We start from the raw sequence: 27,285 nt of genomic DNA on the forward strand, positions 1-27,285 counted from the left end.
TTTGTTTTCTTTTGTTACAAATAAAGTTTAATTGAATAATTAAAAAAATCAGAGAGGAAATGCAGAGATCTATTAAACGTAACTCAGACTTTGTAATATTCACATTGATAACATTCTGAGAGATATTTTGCATCAGCTAAACACAGAAATACAAATATAGTAAATTTATTTCAGGGGCAAATTATAAACAATATCTCATTGTACATATTGATTTATATAATGTCCTCCTTTTTGTTATTGTTCTGTACAAAATAACTGAAGAAGCAGTTACCATTTTTGCATGTAAATATGCAGGAAGCCGATTACATGTGGGAGTTATTTCTTATTCTGGCTACCATAGAGGGACATTGCTGCCTTTGATTGCAACTAGATGTTAAACACAACCCTTCATTACTATATATGAAAAGATCAATTTGTTGCAGAATTGATTTTCTCTTACAGGTGTGTTCAGCTTCCCATAAAGTCAGTGACTTTTTACCTGCTACACCAATGCCTCCTATATAAAGGCTCAGTCTATGAACGCGGGCTTGATTCTGTTTGCACTGAAGGGTTCATTAGCATATCATTTTTTTTACTGACTGCTGTTGAGCAATGCAAATGACATGCTATTCAAAAACAAATTCCACAGTAATGTTCACAAATTCTAATTTATACCGTCCTGACATTCACCAGAGCCTCACAGCAGCAGCATACATTGATAAACAAAGAACCAATTTTATTAAAAATGGTGACTTGAAAGCCCTTTGCGTATACAGTAAATACAAAGTATGAAACTGCTGATGCTCAAATATTTTACTCCTATATCTCACCACTAATTGTTTACATTATGCTATATTTATCATAATATAATCTGAATCAGCTTTACTAGTTGGCACTTACATTCTATATCCGTATTATGTTTTATATGGACAGTACAGCAATGCTATAAGCTATTTGAGATTAATAACTTTTACTGGCATACATGTTAGCACAAATGAGCTAAGCTTTACCGGGAAATCTTTTCACCTATAGAGGTAATAGACTGCAGCACTGATTCTCTGTTAATGTGTTAGGGACAGTCAGATCAGTACTTGATCTGCAATGGAGTAGTACTGTAATATGGTATTTTCTTTGCTTCTTTTATGGTACGGTCCAAATAACATACCTCCCAATATTTGTTTGTAGGTATTAGGAATTTGGAAGGTTGAGGGGCAGTTCCATGTGGAAAGGGGTTGGGATCACAGATGGATAGTTGATGAAATTATGGGCGTGTCTCGTTTATTGGTCGGCATGTCTAAGCAATCTGTGGGAGGGTCTAAGGGAAATTCTGCCAATAGGGTCATATGGCTGTCTTAGAGGAAAAGCGCGGTAGGCCTTACATTTAGTGACACTCCCTCTCAAATTTATTTTATTTTTATTATTTATTTATAAAATATTTTACAAGGAAGGATACTTTGTGGAACCAGGACATACTTGAAAACGAGAGAAATCTCAAAGCATTGCATTGTTACAATAGGGTACAGTAAAATACAGAAACAATAATAATACATAATATATGCAAAATTTAACATAGAACAGGTAGGAAATATATAATCAACCATGACAGGTGCATTCTGTTTTGAGATATGCAGAGAGAGATCTCTTAAAGATTTTAGGCTTGTGGAAGGTTTGAAGTGTGCGGGAGGTTGTTCCATAATTGTGGTGCTCTGTAAAAAAAGGAGGATCGAGCTGCTTTCTTTTTGTATTTTGGAAAACTAAATAATGTGCTGGTACTGGATCAGAGGTTATAGGAGGTGGGAACAGCCGGGGAGGGCATTCTGCTCAGGTAGGGTGGGAGCTTCCCAGAAAAGCTCTTAAACACAAGGCTGGAAAGATGGAGGGTGCGTCTGGATTCCAGCGTCAGCCAGTTTAGTTCTTTTAGCATGTCACAATGGTGGGTCCTGTAGTTACATTGTAGCACAAAACGGCAGAATGAGTTATACAATGTATTTAGTTTATTAAGGTGAGTTTGTGGTGCATGTACAGTGTACTACATCCCCATGATCCATGATTGGCATCAGCATTTGCTGTACAATCTTTTCCTTTACTGTAGGGCTTTGTTTCTGTATAGGGCACCTTGTTTTGGATAGAGTTTAGATGCAAGTTTTTCTATGTGGAGGCCAAAAGGGGGGTCTAACAACATAAAGAGTGGACTGTGCTCAGCATGCAATTTGATTTTGTGTTGATGCATAGATAGGAATTTTGTAATTTGTGTAATTTAGGTACCGTTCCAAAGATCATTGTGACAGTTTTGTCAGTGTTTAGGAAGAGTTTGTTTTTAGAGACAGCTGTGAAGTTTTCTGCAAATTACAACCTGGAACATGTATAAACTCTTGTCTGACTGCTAATTTATTTTAAAGAGACATCAAACATATATACATGTTATCAAATATGCATTTCATTGCATAAACTCTGCTTATAAAATACATTTTTAAAAATCATTTAAATCCTCATTTTGTAGGCTAAATTTGCATTAGTTTTGCATTTCATGGCTCTTGAAAAGCCCTTTGTATATTTATTTTATCTTCTTTGCTGAGATATTAGGGTCATGCACGATTAAGGTACCACAGTGATAAAACAATACATATGTAGAATGTAGTGTGCATTTGGAGGTTTCTAATACCTCTGAATGTGGTAGAAGGTGGCCCTTTTTGCCGTTTGACTATTTTCAGAGCCAAATTTATAGTTGTGAATCAACTACGCACTAAGTTCTGGATTTGCACATATTTTAGTGTGTTGCTGTTTAACAAGTATACATTTGGCTCAGGAAAATAGGCGAATGGCACAAAGGGCCGCCGTATTCCGTATTCTGATGTATCCGAAACCTCCAAATGCACAGGTCTAGATTAGACCTCTGAGGCCAATGTAGTTACGCAGCAAAGGAAGTAAAATAAACATCATTCAAGTCTTTTCAATGTATGTGTGTAGGGCCATGGATGCAATGCATAGTTTTCTAACAAAGTTAGGTGTAAATGCTTTTAAAACATTTATTTTGTATGTAGATTGTTTGCAGTGTAGTAATTAAAGTTACACTGTACTTTTCTTTATTGTGTTACAAATGGTCAATTTTACTGGCTAGAGTGCATTTAACCCCTTAGCCCATGAATAAATAGATATATGCGTTGTGTGGTAAATAATTACATTTTATAGGTACTGGCAGACAGCTGTCAGTGCCTAAGATGGTGGGCGTAGTTAGAGGGGGGAGGAGGGTTAGAGTTCTGTTTCGGAGGGATCAGGTTGGTTGGAGGGTAGGAGGGAATCCTACACTGCAGAAAATATAAAAAAAAACAACTTTACCTTACAAGCTACCTTATTAACCCTATTCTAGTTTGTGAAAAGTTAACAATTTTTTTTTATATAATCGCATTTGTCAGTGAAATGGCAGCATGAAATATACCAAAATAGGCCTAGATCAATACTTTGTTTTTTTTACTTAAAAAAAATATATATATATTTTTGACAGGTAAATAGAAAAAATCAATGCTTTATTCTGTTTAAATGGAGTGATAGCAAAAAATGCTAAAAAAACATTATCCTCTATTTTGGGCAAGTTTTTATCTGAAAGTCCCGGTCGTGAAGGGGTTAATTGTTTGCTAGCATCTAGTTTATGTAAATAAGAAAGAAAAGTACTGATTGATCTCCCAGTCAGGGGTATGAGAAGAGAGAAATGTTGTATGTGAAATACCTGCTTGTGTTTATTCAGCCTTCCAGCCATAGTTACCATTTTAATACCTAACAGTACTTGGAGGCTTAGACCATTGTTATGGGCATGTCCCAGGTGATGGCTTTGAGAGAGAGAAAAGCAGCTATATCAAATACAGAAATAAACATGAAGGAACATTTTCCCACACATTTAATACTCTGCAGTAAGTCATTTGGAACACATATCAGGGAAACACATTCTCTAGTAGCGTCCCTTTTTAATGTTGAATTACAGACAGGACTGACTTATCCATGCTACAGCTATTATCTTAATTTGGGAGGCTGCATTTGTATCTTTATCATTTAAACCCCTTTCTCATAACTTTCAAGTGTGCAATACTGGAACTTCATCCAACACAAATAACTTTGCACAATAATAAACAGAGTTCAGTGTTTTAAAGGGCAAATAGACTTATTACAGAAAACAGACTGGAGGTCATTTCAGTGCAGTTAATTCCAGAGGAAATTGCAGCAGATTGTCATGCTTTTATGTAGAATCTGTAGAACCTGCAGACGGGATTACAGTACCTGTGTAATTAGTGGAAAATGAAAAAGGCAATGATGGTATTAAGCTGTAAACTAACATTTATTCATTTTATAAATTAAGTTATAGATAACAGTGAACGGAATTGTAATAGGCATTTTAATATGCATAGGATGCTTATTAAGGACATTAAATGAATTTTCACTTGGAAGCCTATTCATTTGATTTGCTTATTAGAATAGTACAAGTAATAAACATGCTGATGTGCTGTGCATCTCTATGCACATTTGTACTTTGTGTATTTCACTGCGCTATTTCTGTATTTAGAATACGATTGCTGTTTATAAAACATTGTATTGTGGCGTTTCTTTCTTTAGAGAGACACAGGTGAATTAGAATTACGATAAAAATTGTTTAACATAAGTGATATTTAAAATACACTGAATGCATATCAAATTCAGTTAGCACATGGGCAATATACAGCAATTACCTTGTTATACACTGGATATATTTGAAGCATGACCACGGTTAATAAAATTAGTGTTTGAGCAGGGAGCGCTTGTGTTAAATGCGTATCTTCTGTAGCATGCCAAGCATAGTCCTGAAACTTCCACCGTATATTAAAGGCACAGTACCCTTTCATAATTCAGAAAGAGCATGCCATTTTAAACATCTTTTCAGTTTACTTCTATTATCAAATTAGCTTCATTCTTTTAGTATCATTTGTTGAAAAGAAAACCTAGGATCAGCAGTGCACTACTGGGAGGTAGCTGAACACAGCTGGTGAGCCAATGACAAGTGACATATATGGGCAGCCACCAATCACCAACTAACTCTTAGAAGGAATTGCTGCTCCTGAGCCTACCTGCATATGCTCTTCAACATGTTTTAAATAAAAGTTACACTAAAGTCAAAAATTAACTTTCATGATTCTTATGCAGCATGCAATTTTAAGAGACATTCCAATTTATTTCCATTATCAATTTTGCACAGTCTTTTTATATGCACACTTTGAGGCCCCAGCTCCTACTGAGCATGTGCACAAGCTCACAGGGTACATGTATACAAGTCTGTGATTGGCTGATGGCTGTCACATGATACAGGGGGCCGGCAAATAGAGGAAAAAATAAATTTGCCAGACAAAAATCTGTTTATTCAAAATGCAAAGTGTTATTGCATTCTTTTTATTATGCACAGTCCTTTAATATTTAAGGAAAAATTGTATATTACCCCAGGAAGAAAGAAGAGAAAGATTGATCCGTCCTATACACATTCTATCAGTAAAAGGTTGTTGTTTTTTTAAGTGTAAGTAATTGTAAAATTCATGGAAGCTGTCTAGAGTAGTGAGAATCAGTGTATAAGAGCGATACATGAAGCAAAAAGATGAGGCTTTGTGAAGTCTGTGTGTAGGTAGATATATTAGATAGTTTGGATGGATAGATTAGAAAATAGATTATATTAGATAGAGATCTCATATAGTCCTGTCTGAAAGTAACGGATGTGAATTAAAGAATGTAAAATTCTCTTTAATACTATAAACATTGTTAAGCTAATACATACACATGATCGCTGGGTATAGATTATCAGCACACAAGACTAGTGTATTGGTTTTCTGGCACACCCCAGGGACTCTTCTAGGAAGATGCTATGAACCAAGGATTATATGTAGGAAATGTTCAACATTAAATCATTTTATACAATCTGTTAGCCTTTTTTCTTTATGGCACCCTCTTCTAAGGGCTATTACACCCCATGGTGTCCGACATATGGCTGAGGTAGCTGCATGCACTGTGGTTTGTGCATGTGCACTAGTTGCACACTATGACATCCCCAGTATTTTGAGAGAGATTTGCTGTGCAATGCCTTATGGTTTGTGATTGGACAATGCCATATGCCAATCACAGTGGAAGACCACTACCTCTTTCCACTGGAATTCTTGACTAGCTTCTAAAATGCATTTTGCAGCACCACTTTTACCATAATGTTATCTTGTGCTGTAGCTGTAGCAGTGTTATTAGGAGGATTCTGTGTACCGTTTGTTTTATTGCTGGCAATAGTTTCTGCTTACCTTGTTGATACTATGCTGCCATGATGTAGTCATTAAGGTAAAGAGCTGTTAAAACTTCCTATCGTAGCATTTTGTGCTATTCTCAACAAATAAAGACTGTTATTATAAAGCAAATAGATGCCAATGAGATTGGGCTTTAGAGGTAGTGGATGGGAGAGAAAACATAGATTATACGTGTTCTGGTTACACTTTGTAAACCAGAAAGCTCCCGCAGAGGGTTATTGTAGATTTTATAATATTTTTATTTATGAAGAAGGAAGACTCTGTTTTCTATACATAAATAAGTGTCAGTCTGACCTGTTACCAAAGACAAGTTCATAGTTGCTAATAACATATTCTCCTAGTATTCCTCTCTCTCTTGTCAGTGAGTTTAAATAGAGAACCTTTGACATGCATTGCACAGCATCTGACTACAAAGTAAGGTATGGAAGGCGCATAGCATGACAGCTGAATCTTCTACGACCCTTTCTGACGTCCCTTAACATTCCTTTCTAGAACACGCAGATTCGGTGTGGAATGCAAGTGTCAAAGATGACACCTAGTTTATAATCACTGCAAAGCTAATCTTTTATCAAAAGATGTTGCTGACAGGTTTGAGGTTCTTAGTCAATTTCCATTTCAGCTTATGTAGAAAATGTGAAATCATTTTTTTTCTGTAATTGAGTGAAAATTAAAGGGTAGAGTCTATTCAGCTTCAAACAATGCATGGCTAAAAAACCATGAAAAGCTCGCTAACCACTCGTGGCTCAAAATCCTAGAATCCTATGCATATGAGAAAGTCTGATCAAAATTCAATTGAATGTATCATTCACTGAAAATACCAATTGCTCTGACTTCTGCAGTAGTATAATAGCATAGCGCGCATACATATTGATGTATGTTATTACTGAACGTTAATGTGCTCCTTTCTCTTATAATTTAGCCTGGTTCATTTGGGAAAAATATAGTAATCTAACTTATCTAAACTTTTGGTTGCCAAAGATGGTTGCAACACAATGTTAGCCATTAAGAGAATTAAGTTTACTTTCATGATTCAGATAGAACACTGGTTTTCAAACCTGTCCCCAGGCCTCCCTAACAGGACATATTTTGAGGATATCTGAACTAGAGCACTGGCAAAATAATCAGCTGATTAGTTAGTAAACATGGTTATTTTGCTTGCTGTAACCCAAGGTAATCCTTAAAATCTGGCCTGTTAGGGAGGCATGGGGACAGATTGGAAAACTAGTAAGAGAGCGGTCCATTTTTACCACATTTCCAAATTACTTGTATTATCAAATTTGCTTCATTCTTTTGGTATCCTTTGTTGAATAGCATACCTGGGTGACTCAGGAGCAGCAATCCACTACTGGGAGATGGCTGGTGATTGGTGGCTGCACATATATGCCTCTTGTCATTGGCTTACCCAATGTGTTCAGCTAGCTCTCAGTAGTGCATTGCTGTTCCTTCAACAAAGGATACCAAGGGAATGAAGTAAATGTAATGATAGGAAGATTATTTTATGCTCTGAATCGTTAAAATTGCTATAAATAAAGACACTGGTTTATTAGTATAGTCTTGTAGTATTTAAAGGTAATGCTATACATATAGAGTTTGTGATGCAGAAACTCCAAGGTACCATTTCAATAGTTTGCTTATTTTTAGTAGTCCAAGCTCATTTCCTTTTATATGTTTTTATGTCCAGCATACAGGTTCACATACTGGGCAATAGTGACTGGTGTTATATTTATTGTATTCATTTGTATCAATATTACAGTAATTGCAAATAAACCAGACAACATTACATACTGAAATAACATCTAACTGCTATATATTGATATGATACACATATAAAAAAGGCTTGACATTCCTCTAGTTCCAGACTACTACAAATTGATTGTAAACAAATGAGAATTGTCTCTCTCTATGTTTAACGTTGAATTGAATTCCACTCGCTGGTAAACTATAGTTTTATTTTCCCACCCCTGAAAAGGTGAATACGTATAAATTCTCTATGCTGACCATTTGTCTATTATACTCTTCTTGTCTTCTACCTTGGCGTTGAGAGAGCAGATTAATCCTGGAGCCAATAAGGATGTGCTTCACAGCCACTGCTCAGGAATAGCGTCAGAGAACCCCTGGTGTGCAATTTCACGTTTAACCCCTTTGAGATTTATTTACAATTTTTAGAACTTTTTTTGTTTTTTAAGAAACTGGAATTGGGAGGTGGTATAGATCAGTAATAAAATATGCTGACCCATTTCAAGATGCAGATAATGAGATCTGCTGGGAACTTTGCAGAGATCTGCAGATAGAAAATTAACAGTGTAAATTCTACATTGTTTTTATCCTCTAGCTTACCCTTGCCAGATTAGTATGTTTTCCTTTTTGTGCCATGCTTATTATTTATAAGAACATAATACCTTTATATTTTTCGGAGGCCTCATTCCACATTAGCATATTTATCTTCAAGGTATTAATTAATTAAGTGCCAGCTCAGCTCACATTATTTGTTATGTTTCTGCTGCATACAAGATAGATAAGCCCCCAGAAGCTTTGTTCATGGCTTACATCATTTGGGATATTAGCTGCGTTTTTCATCTTCTCATATTAATAGCACAGTCTCTTAGGCACTGTAAGAACAATATCTTCCCAATTCAGTCCATTCCCTTGACCCTCTCGGTATTAGAGCAACCAGTAATATGTTAATGGCTTATAGGGTGGGCTGCAATACAATGCGTGGTTTTGCTACAGCCCTTGATAGATTTCTCATTATGTTGTTTAGGACACTGACTAGGGCTCATTCTCTGGGCTGTAATATGATAAAACTTTACAATAAACCAGTATTTACTTTCATGATGTGTGTACTTGACTCTCCATTATTACCAGTCAGAGCCGATAGTGAGCAAGCTCTCGTTTACCATGTGTTTGTGGGCTTGTATTGAGTCTGCTTATTATCAGTGCTACTGTGTAGGCTTAAACATTAGAGAGCATCTAACTGGCTTGTACATACTGGCATCAGGGTGTAAACTGACACGTGCTTGGAGCCATCTTTTTAAAAGGTTATCTTGCTATGTTTTTTATTGCTTTCTTATACAGGTTTTTGTTTTGACATTGAGTCGAATGTGCTTTTTTCTTTGTTATTTTGTAAATCAAAGGCAGAAATGTAATGGTACTTATAAAACAAGGAGGTAGCTGAAGACGCTATAAAATGACTGTTAGAGCATTGTATTTGTGAACTAGTGTCCTGTACTGACTAGGGCCTAGTTTCCATTGCTGCTGTAAACTGGTGATTACATAAAACATCTCCATAGACTTTAATGGAGATACTTGTTACCACCAGTTTTACGCAGATTACAGGATCAATGGAAACTCAGCCTATGGGCTGTCGGCATTTATCATTGCACAAGCATTTCTAGTAAAATGCTTGTGCAATACCGCTCACTGGCAGCCAATCGGCCTCTAGCGGGGGGTGTCAATCATCCTGATTGTATCGTATAGGGATGATTTCAGTACGCCACCTAAAAATAAAGTTGTCGGAGAAGTTAAAGGGACATTATACACTAATTTTTTTCTTTGCATAAATGTTTTGTAGATGATCTATTTATATAGCCCATACAGTTGTTTTTTTATGTATAGTTTTGCTTATTTGCTCCTAACTCCTAACCAAGCCCCAAAGTTTTATGAGAATACCGTCAGCTACCTACTCCAGCTTGCTCCTGTTTGTGTAAAGGGTCTTTTCATATGCAAAAGAAGGGGGGGGGGGGAGTGTCTTATTTCCCACTTGCAGTGGGCTTTCCATCTACCTTTTCAACAGAGCTAAACTGTGAGCTTCTAAGTAAGTTTTTAAACCGTTTTATACTGGATTTTTATATCATTATCTGTCCATCTTATTCTTTATAGTAGTGTCTATTACATGCAGTTATATGAAAATTTTTGTATACTGTCCCTTTAAGGAGCAGTGGTCTTACCACCGCTGCTTCTTAACTTACGATGGGTGTAGAAAGCAGCATGCGCTGCTTGTTAGATCTATCCCTTAGTAGTTTATCCTCACAAAGTCGTGGAGGCGCAACATATTGCTGTTTCTGAGCAGGGCACCACCTGTGATTGGTGGCTACATGCATATGTTTCTCCCTAGTTAGCTCATTGGCTGTCTCATGCTCAGGACCTGTAATATGCTGTGGCTCTGAGTGCCACGTTAGCTTTGTCTTTAGCTTCATTGCAGGTGATGAACACAGTTTGCAAAGTACTAAAACAAAATGTTCCAGCAAAAGCTTTTATTTTTTTCATTAGAAAATACACATCTACCTATTATTATGTTATTTGGGATATGTGAATAAGGAGTACACACAATGTAGAAACCATCTGACTATACCAAGAAAATGAAAAACAAACTATATACTCAGCTATATTATACACAAAGGACATAAAGAATAATACATTAAAATAGCACAATACTATAATATTCCCATATAAATGTCATTTTGTCAGATTTCAGGACTTCCTAGTGCTGTTTCACTCAGGATCATTGATTTTCTCTTGCAGTCTCACGCTCCACTGGACTAGGCTGAGGCTAATTTAAGAGGTTTCCTGGTCCCAGGTCTTCTTCACACAGCAGCACAACTGGCATCAAATCTCTGCACCTACCCTCTTCCTAATTTATTGTTTACCTGATACAGTTTGGTCATTTTCAGTCTCCACTTGGCTCCAGTGTTGGTCTCACAGCTTACCATTTATTTTAAGATGATTTTAATGCTTTCAGGATGCAAAGCCAAATGTGCAGATTTTTTCAGTGCTAAGGAAAGGAAGTACCCATTGTTTGACTTCAGTTTCTGGCATATCAAATTAGGAAGATCTGTTGGAAAGACTTTTATTGATATCCTCAGAGTTCTCTAATTTATTTGCCCATTTTAATGTTAAATACATATCTACTTATTGGAACTTACATTCTTATAGTTAATTTGTCCCTTAAAAGATAATCTGTTTCTTTTCTCCCATTATTCTTAACTGTTTTTCTTGGCTTCAGCATGTCATTTACTTGCACACATTTGAATGGGATAATTGAAACAATCTACTGTATTATGAAAGAATTTCTGATGTTAAAGGGACGGAAAAAAAACTAAAAATTACTATTGTGCATATAAAAGAGGACTTTTTAAATATGTAACTTTTTATGACAAATATTTTTTAAGCGGTTTATTTTGATTTTAAAGCTAACTGGAAGTAATTGCTCACTGTCTGATAAGCAGATCTGCATCCAATTTATTGGCGCACATAAAGCTCAGAAATATTAGTGCACAACATTTTTTCACTACATTAATTTAAAAAATAAATAAATTGCAGTACAATTTAAACTTCCTGTTTTATATGCGACAAAGAAAAAAAAACGTGTTTTTCTATTTAAAGGGACAGTCAACACCAGAATTCTTGTTGTTTTAAAAGATAGATAATCCCTTAATTACCAATTCCCCAGTTTTGCATAACCAACACAGTTATAATTAGACACGTTTTACCTCTGTAATTACCTTGTATCTAAGCCTCAGCAGACTGCCCCCTTATTTCAGTTCCTTTGACAGACTTGCATTTTAGCCATTCAGAGCTGTCTCCATGGTAAATTCACATGCATGAGCTCAATGTTAGCTATATGAAACACGTTAACTAATGCCCTCTAGTGGTGAAAAACTATCAAAATGCATTTAGATTAGAGGCGGCCTTCAAGGTCTAAGAAATTAGCATATGAACCTCCTAGGTTTAGCTTTCAACTAAGAATACCAAGAGAACAAAGCAAAATTGGTAATAAAAGTAAATTGGAAAGTTGTTTAAAATTACATGCCCTATTTGAAACATGAACTTTTTTTTGGACTTGACTGTCCCTTTAAACTAAAACCATTCTTCTTTCATAATTTTAAAATAGTACTAGTTAAACATTAAAATATTAATGGCTAAAGATACTTAAAGGAACAAGAAACTCCAAAATTTCCTTTCATGATTTGGATAGAACATACAATTTTAAACAACTTTCTAATTTACTTCTATTGTCAAATGTTCTTCATTCTCTTTCTATCCTTTGCTGAAGAAACAGCATTTCACTATTGGCAACTAGCTGAACACATCCAGTTAGCCAATCACTAGAGACAAATGTGTGCAGGCACCAATCAGCAGCTAGCTTCTAGTAGTGTAGGATATGTGCATATTCTTCTTCAACAAGGGATACAAAAAGAATGAAGCACATTTGCAAATAGAAGTGAGTTTAAAAGTGTCTTAAAATTACATATTCTATCTGAATAATGCAAGTTTAATTTTGACTTTCCTATCCCTTTAAATTGAGATTGAAATTAAATAAGGAAGCATGTTTGTGCTCATTACTGTTTCAATATCTGATGAGGGCAACGCCAAAAGATACATTGTTAGGCAGGGATATAACTCAAAAGCAAAAACTCCATGTTAAAGGGATACAAAGCCCAAATAGTTGTTTAAAAGTACATTCTCTATCTGAATCATGTCCCTCTATTATTATTATTATTATTATTATTATTATTATTATTATTATTATTATTATTATTATCTGTAGAGCACCAACAGATTTCGCAGAGCTAACATGTCTTACATGGAAGTGATGCAATAGAAACATTTATCAGATATATATATATATATATATATAGATAGATAGATAGATAGATAGATAGATAGATAGATAGAGAGATAGATAGAGAGATAGAGAGAGAGATAGAGAGAGAGATAGATAGATAGATAGATATATATAGAGAGAGAGATAGAGAGAGAGATAGATAGATATATATAGAGAGAGAGATAGAGAGAGAGATAGATAGATATATATAGAGATAGATATATATATATATATATAGAGAGAGAGATAGATATATATATATATATAGAGAGAGAGATAGATATATATATATATATAGAGAGATAGATATATATATATATATAGAGAGAGAGATAGATATATATATATGAGAGAGAGATAGATATATATATATGAGAGAGAGATAAAATTATTCCTTGTTTTACGCTCCCTAGAGGCCAAAAAGCAAAATCTGTAACCTAGTTTTTCAAAATGCTGCCAATTGCCTAAACTTATTGATTTGCAGGTTTCAGGATTTGCTTTTTGGTCTCTCCAGGGAGTGTGAGAAAAGCACAACTTTACACAACACTAAGAGCTGTTTATTGACTTTCTTAAAAAGGGCATTGAAGTTCGGTAGCAAATTAAAGGGACAGTTTACTCAAAACTTTTCTCCCCTTTAATTTGTTCCTAATGATCCACTTTACCTGCTGGAGTGTATTAAATTGTTTACAAGTAGCTCCTTTACCCTTATATTGGCATTTGAAATTGTTAATTTAGCATGTGGTATCCCCACCTATTTTGAAAGTTTGTGGCCGCGCGTACCAGCTATAGATAAGCTTTGTAAACACAGCCAGCAGAAGAAATTACACTCCCAGTGTGATAAAGCAGAGATAAGGTAATAAAATGTTGATTTTCCATTGTTCTCTCAAAGTACTGGTGATTGTTTTAAGGACAGATATAAGATAAAGAAGCAGGTATATGTGCACAATGTGATACAGTAATGAGATCTGATTATACCTACAAGCTCAACCTATTTTATTAGGCTGTGGCTTCAAAACACAAAATCAGAGCTTTAATATACAGAAATAAACCTTAAAAGCTAATTTTCATACATTTTTTTACTCTGCAGTTGGTAAAAAAAGAAATTGTAAACACATTAAGGGAAAAACTATTTTACAGTATACTGTCCCTTTAATTACCTGATAAAGAGGAACACCTGAGCAACTGGACAATTCTTTAATAGGGGGGCATATAACACATCTGTAGATAATTCTAATATCAAACAGCCGATAGTTTATTTGAAATTTGATACCAGTTCTTTCAGCCAAACTCTCTGTAGGAAACATAGAAAGAGGAACATACAGGATATATTCTGCATTAAAAAAATAGCTAGTGGGATTTGCATGTCATGTATGTGTGTAAGGTGTGCTCATAAATACCCAATTTCATCCACTCAAATCCTTCACACTGTATTACTATATATTTATGTATATTCTCAATATCTTCATTTCATCCGTTGTGTGTGTAAAGCTTAAAGAGATCTGAAACAGTTATTTTCTCTTTGTATATAAAAAGGATATATTTGTGCTTCTGTTTTCATATTGCTTGACCCAGAACAGATTTGTTTTTTGCTCAGCTTGCCTGAGGTAGTGTCATTATATGCAAACTACTGCTAGAACTCTGCATATTGCTGTTTGGCTCTGACCTAGGTACTTGCTGGATTTAACAAAGGCAGTTAAAAGAAATGTTTGAATTGACCTATCTCATCATTTAGGCAGCTTGGGGCCACAATCAGTCGTCCTATTATGTGAGTTATTCAAGCAGTAGCAGAAATAGTCATATTTGCCATAATGGTTCTAAAGCCAAATGCAATTTGTAATTTGCACCATTGTATTATGGAACATCAATGCAGATAATTATAAAGAGTGTATAATTGTAAGAAAGTAAGTGGCCAAGATTAGCTAAATACATTGTCATGATATTTCTTCATCCAGTGTCTCACGCAACTGTATCTAGGTAGGAAATTCTCTGGATTAACTTTTTCATGCACAATTAGCGGTTTATGTCCATAGCAATGAAACGGGGGGGGGTCTTACTGATTTGTTTTGCGTGAAAGGGTTAATCTAGCAGTCAATCAGCAGTTTCTATTTTGCTGGATTCCTTCCCAAGGTGTATGGTGCTGCCTGCTGCTAATGAGCGCCACATAGATGCCTCCTTTTAAAGAAAATAGAGGATTGCAAGCTTGAGACAGTTTCCTTTGAGACCTGTCAGGGCTGTGGTGAAGGGATGTAAAAAGCAGAGTAACTGTACTTCCTTGTGGGAGAACTCAAATGAACGTAGATGTGTAGATAGGTTTGCAGGGAAAGGTGTCTCCAGATAATCACATTGCCATATAGTCCCTGAAAGTATCAAAACTATGGTGGTGAAACAGAATGAAATACAGAGATGTGGTTTCTGCCTATCTGAAAAAGATATTACTATACGTGAAATTTATTGTTTCAAACTCTATTTTATCTTTAACCTTAAAGGTATCCTTTTATAATTCATTTAGATGGTATGAGTCACACATCTGTGCCATGTAATACCAGGTTATTGTTGCTATATGTAGCAAGTGGTTCTTTATTTTTACCTTCTCTGAAAATCCATCATTGCAGTTCTTTGTGTATGGTCTGTAAATCAAATAACAATATGTACATTGTGTTCGTTACTTGTTTTTTGGATAGATTGTTTAACTTCAGGACAGAGCATATAAAAATCTTTTAATGATTGCGTCAATACTTTTGTAATGACAGTACATGGCTGTGTTAAGAAAAATTGATTTAGAGTGCACAAAGTCATAGGTCAGTGGAACTACCATTATGTCTGTATCCCAAACATGTCAAGCGACTGGTTACAGAAAAACTGAACGATTTAGAAATTGATTAGTCATGTGACCTTACTGTATGAGCGAGCCTGATGGTATTGAGTTAAATTGTCGTGCATTACCCTAGGCTGTTTTTTTTCTTACTGGGGTCTTGCATTTGTTTGTGTTCATACAGTGTCATTCTGCAAAACACTGTAGTGAAACGTAAACAAATCACAACCTTTATTCCTCTTTTCAATCACTGGGAACTCTCTCACAGTAGAAACATAAATAGCAATATGATATTTTAGAATAGGTGTTTGTCCAAAAAGGTTTTTAAAAGCAGTTAAAGGGACACTGAACTGAACCAAATTTTTTCTTTCGTGATTCAGATAGAACATGAAAATGTAAGCAACTTTCTAATTTACTTCTATTATCAATTTTTCTTTATTCTCTTGGAATCTTTATTTGAAATTCAAGAATGTAAGTTAAGATGCCGGCCCATTTTTGGTGAACAACCTGGGTTGTCCTTGCTGATTGGTGGATAAATTGATCCACCAATAAAAAACTGCTGTCCAGAGTTCTGAACTAAGACAAAAAGCTTAGATGCCTTTTTTTCAACTAAAGATAGCAAGAGAAAGAAGAAAATTTGATAATAGGAGTAAATTAGAAAGTTGCTTAAAATTTCATGCCCTATCTGAATCATGAAAGAAAAAAAATGGGTTCAGTGTCCCTTTAAAGGGACAGTAGAGTCAAATTTAAGATTCAGAGAGCAAGTGATTTGTGAAATCTTTCCAATTTACTTTCCGCAATATTGTTGTTCTCAGTATCCTTCATTGAAGAGTAAACATTGGTAAATTCACTGGAGCTCAGAGCATGTAATGGTCTCTATGGCAGCTGTGTTTGCAACACTGGTTGCACACTGGTACAATAGAATTCTAAAGACGTGCATGCTCCTGAGCCTACCTAGGCTCACTCTTCAACAAAAGCACACAAAAGAACAAAGCAAATTTAGAGGGACAGCAAACACCTTGAGATTTTTTTATATAAATGTCTAGTTATGCATAATGAAACAACGTTGCTATATTTTTTTGCCCCATTTCATGTAATTTAGCTCTGAAATTGACCAATTCTAATTCTCAGAACGTGAAACCTGCTGACTTCTCAAGGCTAACTATGCTACATATATTTCCCTAGTTGGCTTTTACTGTGCACTTTATACTAACATTATGACAAGGCCTTGTAAGCTGCGGACTAAAGCCCATATTGGGTCCTCCAAATGTTGAAAAACAAGTGTAGTGAAAAGGTTATCAATTTGTTTTAAATAATGTTTTTACTTCGCTGTTATGTCCGTCCATAGCAACTCAAAATAAATGTCTTATGTTTACGGCCCTTTTAAAGAGATGTAAAATAATCTGTTTAATTGTTGTAATAAACATTAAGCGGTTTGTTATACCTAGAAATCATAGCAATATGCATTATTCATCATTTTAAAATAATTTTACATTTTTGTTTTCTTCTTTGTGAAGGGTACATTACTTCCACTTACAACCCCAGAAGGGGTCAGGGGTCTCTACAGTAAGCCAAAATATCAGATTTGCCTTTGAAGTATTGCTAGGAGACACCCTAAAATTGCTGTGTTAGTATATTGCCAATGCTCAGTAGAGGACTTTTGCTGCAAAAAGCATGTGACATTAGAACTTAGGTTTAAATGTTGCTTTCCTGCATTAGAGCAAACCGTATACAGATCAATATTAGCTGTTTTTATTGTGGTGTGGCTGACAGGAATAGAAAAATAAGCTTAGTTTGTACTATGGGGATGATTCTGCTTCCCCAAAATCCTGAGACACAAATGACAAAGTCAAGAGAAGACATTGTTCAGAAAGTGTCAGTTTGATCACTAGAGACCTGCAGAAGTCAATTTGGATCTGCAGAAATAATATATGGATAGATTTCCATTGTTGATTAGTTGCTGGCAGAACACTTACATTTAGGGATGCACCGAAATTTCGGCCGCAGAAAGTTTCGTCCGAAAATGGCATTTTTGGCTATTTCGGTTTTCGGTTTTTTAGCCTGTTATTTTCGGTAAAATTATTGTGTAGCATGTTTCAAATTTGATGCTAGCCTAGAGCTGCTGTTTAAGTTTATTACTTGACTTACTGTTCTGCATATAATGAGTTTTCTAGGACTATACTTTATTTGGATAATTAGTAAAAAAAAACAAAAACTGTTAAATATGATTCTGTTACATAGAACTAAATGAATAATACAGTATATTGATATTTATAATTGTTTTAAGTAGGGATGCACCAAAATTTTGGTCGCAGAAACATTTTGGCCGAAAATGGCATTATTGTTTGCCTGTTTTTTTTTTTTTTCTTGGTAAAATTATTGTGTAGCATATTATTGTTTTAAGATATTTTTGTCCAATTTTAGTGTGTTACTTTTAATAAAAGTGTGTGATTTTTTTATTGGCTCTAATTATGCAAAAAAAACACTAAAAAAAAATAATTTAAAAAAATACATTTTCGGTATCCGTTTCGGTTTTCGGCCTAGTGCATCCCGGATTTTCGGATTCGGTTTCGGTCCAGAATTTCCATTTCGGTGCATCACTACTTACATTCAGCAGTGAGCTAAATAGTACCACGTACAGTTCTCTAAAGCAAATAGTAACCTTTATTTAGTAATATGATCAAAAGTGATGGCTGAGACTCATTAAGCTTTTTGTTCATTTTCCTATGATCAGCCTGTCAAATGGCATTAATTGGCAACAACAACGTGACTGTTGTTCATGAAATTCAAATCATCTTATTGTTTTGAAAGAAATTATTTGGCGTTGAGCAATTAACAAAAAAATCCTCCATAAAATAGCTGCCGGGTTGGCCTTGAGGTTCGTGAACTTTTGTGAACTATTTTTGAGTGCATAATCAAAATTAAAGTCTGCCACTCCATAATGTTGGTGACTATGTGTGGTACTTGTTTCTTTCATGTAATTAGCAAGAGTCCATGAGCTAGTGACGTATGGGATATACATTCCTACCAGGAGGGACAAAGTTTCCCAAACCTCAAAATGCCTATAAATACACCCCTCACCACACCCACAAATCAGTTTTACAAACTTTGCCTCCCGTGGAGGTGGTGAAGTAAGTTTGTGCTAGATTCTACGTTGATATGCGCTCCGCAGCAGGTTGGAGCCCGGTTTTCCTCTCAGCGTGCAATGAATGTCAGAGGGATGTGAAGAGAGTATTGCCTATTTGAATGCAGTGATCTCCTTCTACGGGGTCTATTTCATAGGTTCTCTGTTATCGGTCGTAGAGATTCATCTCTTACCTCCCTTTTCAGATCGACGATATACTCTTATATATACCATTACCTCTACTGATTCTCGTTTCAATACTGGTTTGGCTTTCTACTATGTGTAGATGAGTGTCCTGGGGTAAGTAAGTCTTATTTTTGTGACACTCTAAGCTATGGTTGGGCACTTTTATATAAAGTTCTAAATATTTGTGTTTAAACATTTATTTGCCTTGATTCAGGATGTTCAATATTCCTTATTTCAGTCAGTCAGTTTCATTATTTGGGATAATGCATTTGAATAATCAATTTTTTTCTTACCTTAAAATTTGACTTTTTTCCCTGTTGGCTGTTAGGCTCGCGGGGGCTGAAAATGCTTCATTTTATTGCGTCATTCTTGGCGCGGATTTTTTTGGCGCAAAAAAATTTCTTTGTTATTTCCGGCGTCATACTTGTCACCGGAAGAGTCGTCATTTTTGACGTTTTTGCGCCAAGTGTCGGCGTTACCGGATGTGGCGTCATTTTTGGCGCTAAAAGCATTTAGGCGCCAAATAATGTGGGCGTCTTTTTTGGCACCAAAAAATATGGGCGTCATTATTGTCTCTACATTATGTTTATTTGCTTCTGGTTGCTAGAAGCTTGTTCACTGGCATTTTTTCCCATTCCTGAAACTGTCATTTAAGGAATTTGATCAATTTTGCTTCATATGTTGTTTTTTCTATTACATATTGCAAGATGTCTCAGATTGACCCTGAATCAGAAGATACTTCTGGAAAATCACTGCCTGATGCTGGATCTACCAAAGTTAAGTGTATTTGCTGTAAACTTGTGGTATCTGTTCCTCCAGCTGTTGTTTGTAATGAATGTCATGACAAACTTGTTAATGCAGATATCTCCTTTAGTAATGTTACATTACCTGTTGCTGTTCCATCAACATCTAATACTCAGAGTGTTCCTGTTAACATAAGAGATTTTGTTTCTAAATCCATTAAGAAGGCTATGTCTGTTATTCCTCCTTCTAGTAAACGTAAAAGGTCTTTTAAAACTTCTCATTTTTCAGATGAATTTTTAAATGAACATCATCATTCTGATTCTGATAATGATTCCTCTGGTTCAGAGGATTCTGTTTCAGAGGTTGATGCTGATAAATCTTCATATTTATTCAAAATGGAATTTATTCATTCTTTATTTAAAGAAGTCTTAATTGCATTAGAAATAGAGGAATCTGGTCCTCTTGATACTAAATCTAAACGTTTAAATAAGGTTTTTAAATCTCCTGTAGTTATTCCAGAAGTTTTTCCTGTCCCTGATGCTATTTCTGAAGTAATTTCCAGGGAATGGAATAATTTGGGTAATTCATTTACTCCTTCTAAACGTTTTAAGCAATTATATCCTGTGCCATCTGACAGATTAGAGTTTTGGGACAAAATCCCTAAGGTTGATGGGGCTATCTCTACTCTTGCTAAACGTACTACTATTCCTACGGCAGATAGTACTTCCTTTAAGGATCCTTTAGATAGGAAAATTGAATCCTTTCTAAGAAAAGCTTACTTATGTTCAGGTAATCTTCTTAGACCTGCTATATCTTTAGCGGATGTTGCTGCAGCTTCAACTTTTTGGTTGGAAGCTTTAGCGCAACAAGTAACAGATCATAATTCTCATAGCATTGTTAATCTTCTTCAACATCCTAATAATTTTATTTGTGATGCCATATTTGATATCATTAGGGTTGATGTCAGGTATATGTCTCTAGCTATTTTAGCTAGAAGAGCTTTATGGCTTAAAACTTGGAATGCTAATATGTCTTCCAAGTTAACTTTGCTTTCCCTTTCTTTCCAGGGTAATAAATTATTTGGTTCACAGTTGGATTCTATTATTTCAACTGTTACTGGGGGGAAAGGAACTTTTTTACCACAGGATAAAAAATCTAAAGGTAAATTTAGGTCTACTAATCGTTTTCGTTCCTTTCGTCACAATAAGGAACAAAAGCCTGATCCTTCCCCTACAGGAGCGGTATCAGTTTGGAAACCATCTCCAGTCTGGAATAAATCCAAGTCTTTTAGAAAGCCAAAGCCAGCTCCCAAGTCAACATGAAGGTGCGGCCCTCATTCCAGCCCAGCTGGTAGGGGGCAGATTACGATTTTTCAAAGAAATTTGGATCAATTTGATTCACAATCTTTGGATTCAGAACATTGTTTCACAAGGGTACAGAATAGGCTTCAAGATAAGGCCTCCTGCAAGAAGATTTTTTCTTTCCCGTGTCCCAGTAAATCCAGTGAAGGCTCAAGCATTTCTGAAATGTGTTTCAGATCTAGAGTTGGCTGGAGTAATTATGCCAGTTCCAGTTCTGGAACAGGGGCTGGGGTTTTACTCAAATCTCTTCATTGTACCAAAGAAGGAGAATTCCTTCAGACCAGTTCTGGATTTAAAAATATTGAATCATTATGTAAGGATACCAATATTCAAAATGGTAACTATAAGGACTATTCTGCCTTTTGTTCAGCAAGGGCATTATATGTCCACAATAGATTTACAGGATGCATATCTGCATATTCCGATTCATCCAGATTACTATCAGTTTCTGAGATTCTCTTTCCTAGACGAGCATTACCAGTTTGTGGCTCTGCCGTTTGGCCTAGCAACAGCTCCAAGGATTTTTACAAAGGTTCTCGGTGCCCTTCTGTCTGTAATCAGAGAACAGGGTATTGTGGTATTTCCTTATTTGGACGATATCTTGGTACTTGCTCAGTCTTCACATTTAGCAGAATCTCATACGACTCGACTTGTATTGTTTCTTCGAGAACATGGTTGGAGGATCAATTTACCAAAAAGTTCATTGATTCCTCAGACAAGGGTAACCTTTTTAGGTTTCCAGATAGATTCAGTGTCCATGACTCTGTCTCTGACAAACAAGAGACGTCTAAAATTGGTTTCAGCTTGTCGAATCCTTCAGTCTCAATCATTCCCTTCGGTAGCCTTATGCATGGAAATTCTAGGTCTTATGACTGCTGCATCGGACGCGATCCCCTTTGCTCGTTTTCACATGCGACCTCTTCAGCTCTGTATGCTGAACCAGTGGTGCAGGGATTATACAAAGAAATCTCAATTAATATCTTTAAAACCGATTGTACAACACTCTCTGACGTGGTGGACAGACCACCATCGTTTAGTTCAGGGGGCTTCTTTTTTTCTTCCGATCTGGACTGTGATTTCAACAGATGCAAGTCTGACAGGTTGGGGAGCTGTTTGGGGGTCTCTGACAGCACAAGGGGTTTGGGAATCTCAGGAGGTGAGATTACCAATCAACATTTTGGAACTCCGTGCAATTTTCAGAGCTCTTCAGTCATGGCCTCTTCTAAAGAGAGAGTCGTTCATTTGTTTTCAGACGGACAATGTCACAACCGTGGCATATGTCAATCATCAAGGAGGGACTCACAGTCCTCTGGCTATGAAAGAAGTATATCGAATACTGGTATGGGCGGAATCCAGCTCCTGTCTAATTTCTGCGGTTCATATCCCAGGTATAGACAATTGGGAAGCGGATTATCTCAGTCGCCAAACGTTACATCCGGGCGAATGGTCTCTTCACCCAGAGGTATTTCTTCAGATTGTTCAAATGTGGGGACTTCCAGAAATAGATCTGATGGCTTCTCATCTAAACAAGAAACTTCCCAGGTATCTGTCCAGATCCAGGGATCCTCAGGCGGAGGCAGTGGATGCATTGTCACTTCCTTGGAAGTATCATCCTGCCTATATCTTTCCGCCTCTAGTTCTTCTTCCAAGAGTGATTTCCAAGATTCTAAAGGAGTGCTCGTTTGTTCTGCTGGTGGCTCCAGCATGGCCTCACAGGTTTTGGTATGCGGATATTGTCCGGATGGCCACTTGCCAACCGTGGACTCTTCCATTAAGACCAGACCTTCTATCGCAAGGTCCTTTTTTCCATCAGGCTCTCAAATCCTTAAATTTGAAGGTATGGAGATTGAACGCTTGATTCTCAGTCATAGAGGTTTCTCTGACTCTGTGATTAATACTATGTTACAGGCTCGTAAATCTGTATCTAGGAAGATATATTATCGAGTCTGGAAGATTTACATTTCTTGATGTTTTTCTCATCATTTTTCTTGGCATTCTTTTAGAATTCCTAGAATTTTACAGTTTCTTCAGGATGGTTTGGATAAAGGTTTGTCTGCAAGTTCCTTGAAAGGACAAATCTCTGCTCTTTCTGTTCTTTTCCACAGAAAGATTGCTAGTCTTCCTGATATTCATTGTTTTGTACAAGCTTTGGTTCGTATAAAACCTGTTAAGTCAATTTCTCCTCCTTGGAGTTTGAATTTGGTTCTGGGGGCTCTTCAAGCTCCTCCGTTTGAACCTATGCATTCGCTGGACATTAAATTACTTTCTTGGAAAGTTTTGTTTCTTTTGGCCATCTCTTCTGCTAGAAGAGTTTCTGAATTATCTGCTCTTTCTTGTGAGTCTCCTTTTCTGATTTTTCATCTGGATAAGGCGGTGTTGCGAACTTCTTTTAAATTTTTACCTAAGGTTGTGAATTCTAACAACATTAGTAGAGAAATTGTGGTTCCTTCATTGTGTCCTAATCCTAAGAATTCTAAGGAAAGATCGTTTCATTCTTTGGATGTATTTAGAGCTTTGAAATATTATGTTGAAGCTACTAAAAATTTCCGAAAGACTTCTAGTCTATTTGTTATCTTTTCCGGTTCTAGGAAAGGTCAGAAGGCCTCTGCCATTTCTTTGGCGTCTTGGTTAAAGTCTTTGATTCATCATGCTTATGTCGAGTCGGGTAAAACTCCGCCTCAAAGGATTACAGCTCATTCTACTAGGTCAGTTTCTACTTCCTGGGCGTTTAGGAATGAAGCTTCGGTTGATCAGATTTGCAAAACAGCAACTTCGTCTTCTTTGCATACTTTTACTAAATTCTACCATTTTGACGTGTTTTCTTCTTCTGAAGCAGTTTTTGGTAGAAAAGTACTTCAGGCAGCTGTTTCAGTTTGATTCTTCTGCTTATATTTTCAGTTTTTTTCATTATAAGATTTAAACTTTGTTTTGGGTGTGGATTATTTTCAGCGGAATTGGCTGTCTTTATTTTATCCCTCCCTCTCTAGTGACTCTTGCGTGGAAGATCCACATCTTGGGTATTCATTATCCCATACGTCACTAGCTCATGGACTCTTGCTAATTACATGAAAGAAAACATAATTTATGTAAGAACTTACCTGATAAATTCATTTCTTTCATATTAGCAAGAGTCCATGAGGCCCACCCTTTTTTGTGGTGGTTATGATTTTTTTGTATAAAGCACAATTATTCCAATTCCTTATTTTTTTATGCTTTCGCACTTTTTTCTTATCACCCCACTTCTTGGCTATGCGTTAAACTGTTTTGTGGGTGTGGTGAGGGGTGTATTTATAGGCATTTTGAGGTTTGGGAAACTTTGCCCCTCCTGGTAGGAATGTATATCCCATACGTCACTAGCTCATGGACTCTTGCTAATATGAAAGAAATGAATTTATCAGGTAAGTTCTTACATAAATTATGTTTTTTTCCTACTGTAGTTAAAGGGACACTAAATTCAAAATTACATTTTCATGATTTAGATAGAGAATGCAATTTTAAGCCACTTTCTAATTTACTTTCATTATCATTTTGTATGCACATATTCTGAGGCACCAGCTCCTACTGAGCATGTGCAAGAGTTCACAATGTATACATGAGTCTGTAATTGGCTGATGGCTGTCACATGGTACAGTGGGCAGGGAAATGGAAACAATCTTAAACATTTCTCCCCAAAAAAAGGTGTTGCTGCGTTGTCTTTTTTTTGTGTGTGCATTTGTGCAATTATACTGTATTTAATGGTCCTAATTATAAAACTTCCCAGTACTAACTCTGCTGCTTGAAACATCTGTGTTGATTTCCCATCACAAGAATGTAAAGTACAATGTAATGGCTTGTCTCCCTGCTATATTGAGTGAATCTATGTTGGTCAGTATCAAGCCTGCCATGTGCTCTTTGGGTTCTTAGATCTGGAAGACCCACAGGAAAAGGGGCTAAATAGTGACAATCTATTGCTAAATAATTGTGCTATGCATAATCAAACATTTCATCTTGCAATCTCAACACTTTAGTGTCCCCTTTAAAGGGACATTGTACACTACAGTTTTCTTCGCATACATATTTTGTATGTGATACATTTTATAGCCCATCTGGGAGTGTTTGTGTAACAATGTATAGCTTTGCTTAATTTTAATAACATTGTGCTGATTTTCCGTTTCCTAATTAAGTCACAAAGTATCAGATGTAGACCCAGGTCTACAGATTCTTGCTGCTATTGTTTGTGTAATCTATATTTTCATATGCAGGGGAGGGGGATGTAAGCTCTTCCTGCTTTCCCAGCCACTTTAACTGGGTGTCCCAGACTAGCCTCATCAACAGGGCTAAACTGGGAGCTTTTAAGTAAGTTTTTTAAAGGTTTTATACTGGATTTTTATATCAGTATCTGTGCATATTCTTCTTTATAGTAGTGTCTTACATGCAGTTACCTGAAATCTGGTGCATACTGTCCCTTTAAGTAACTTCTGTAGTCTTGCCTTATGTGGCACCTTTTATTACTTGCACATAGTGGTGCAGCTTTTACTGAACTGTATGAAAAAAGTTTTTACATTTCTATCAATTATGCCCTAAATATTTGTGAATATTAAAATAGCTGATGTGTTCCTGCATTAAAGGACCAGTAAACACAGTAGATTTGCATAATCAACCAATGCAAGATAACTAGACAATACAAAAGCATTTACTCTGAATTTCAAATGAGTTGTAGATTTTCTTCTAACAATTTTCAAAGTTATGTGTATTTCCACTCCCCCTGTACCAGGTGATAGCAATCAGCCAATCACAAATGCATATACGTATAGTCTGTGAATTCTTGCACATGCTCAGTAGGAGCTGGTGACTCAAAAAGTGTAAATATAAAAGACTGTGCACATTTTTTTTAATGGAAGTAAATTGGAAAGTTGTTTAAAATGACATGCTGTTTCTGAATCATGAAAATGTAATTTTACCTGAGTGCCCCTTTAAGATCAGAATAGAGAATACAGATACTATCGGATAGATGAAGCTTTCTTTTGCTTTGTTTCTGCTTCTTCTGTTCATACCCAATTTAACACGATAGAACTTTTTATGTCTTAATCAGTTTTTGTTTTTCTTCATTAATCAACTAATGGATGTTTCTTCAATAGCCTTGTATCCTAATGAAATCCGTAGGTAATTTGGCAGGCTACAATGATCTCATCAGTAACGCAGCAAGTTTAGCCCATTTAACAGATTAAATTGAGATTTTATTTTGTTTTGTTGTGTTTTAAATTCAGTATGTTGGTCTGAAGCTGGCGCTAACCCTTTTGGTTCTGTGGGGCTACACACAAGTACCACAAGGTTTTGTGTCTGTTATTCTGTGTTAAGTAGGAAATTTCAAAAAAGGCCTCATCTCTGGTTTCTGAAATGTTTGTGATCGTGTTTAAGGCAGCACAGCAAAGTGGAAACCTTTACAATGTTTTGTATGAACTTATGTGTTTATTATTATACATGTGAAGTTTAAAGGGACATAAAACACTAATAACATTTTATAAGCATAGTATTGAGGTTATTCCCCACCTCCCTCTAGTCATGTTTAAATCTGTCTTTCACTACATTCCAGTGCCGACCTGTTTGCACGTGCACAGCAACTCTCCTTCAGATACCTACATAGATTCCATAATGGCAGCACCCATGATTAGAGGCAGTTGCATGATATGTATTTAGCGTTTAGTGTCCCTTTAATTTCATGAGTTAGATGGAGCATACACTTTTAAGAGAATTCCCACTTTACTTCAGTTTTGAATTGTACTTTGTTCTTTTGCTATCCTTAGTTGTAAAGCATACCTAAGTTGGCTTATAGGTGTTTACATGTCTGAAGCACTATATTTCAGCAGTTTTGCATCAATGCTTTTGGCAATAATATTTGAACAATGTCTAACTGATGTAAAACTGCAAAATAGTTCTGCAGACACTTGCCTACTCCCTACCTAAGTATGCTCATCAACAAATGGTACTAAAGACAACATAGTAAATGTAAAGATAAAGTAATAAAAAAAAGGGTTTTTTTTAATTGTACAATCTATCTGTAGGAAAAATCTGTGGTATCGCATGCGTAATGTAATTGTGAGCCCTTAGCAATGTGTTTGCCAAATGACTTTTATTGTTGCGAGTGTTTTTGTTTGCACGTTTTTGAACTCTCCTGCTTTTGCATATTAATATTCAGTCAC

The 27,285-nt window shown here is 36.0% G+C and overlaps 1 protein-coding gene across 5 annotated transcripts in view; it reads left to right on the top strand.

Moving 5' to 3' along the window:
- The window catches only part of PARD3 (par-3 family cell polarity regulator), a 1,150,653-nt gene that overhangs the window by 819,791 nt on the left and 303,577 nt on the right, over positions 1-27,285 (top strand). The window lies entirely within an intron of this gene.

This window comes from Bombina bombina, chromosome 5 (genome assembly GCF_027579735.1).
Source record: "Bombina bombina isolate aBomBom1 chromosome 5, aBomBom1.pri, whole genome shotgun sequence".
Classification (NCBI taxonomy): Eukaryota; Metazoa; Chordata; class Amphibia; order Anura; family Bombinatoridae; genus Bombina; species Bombina bombina.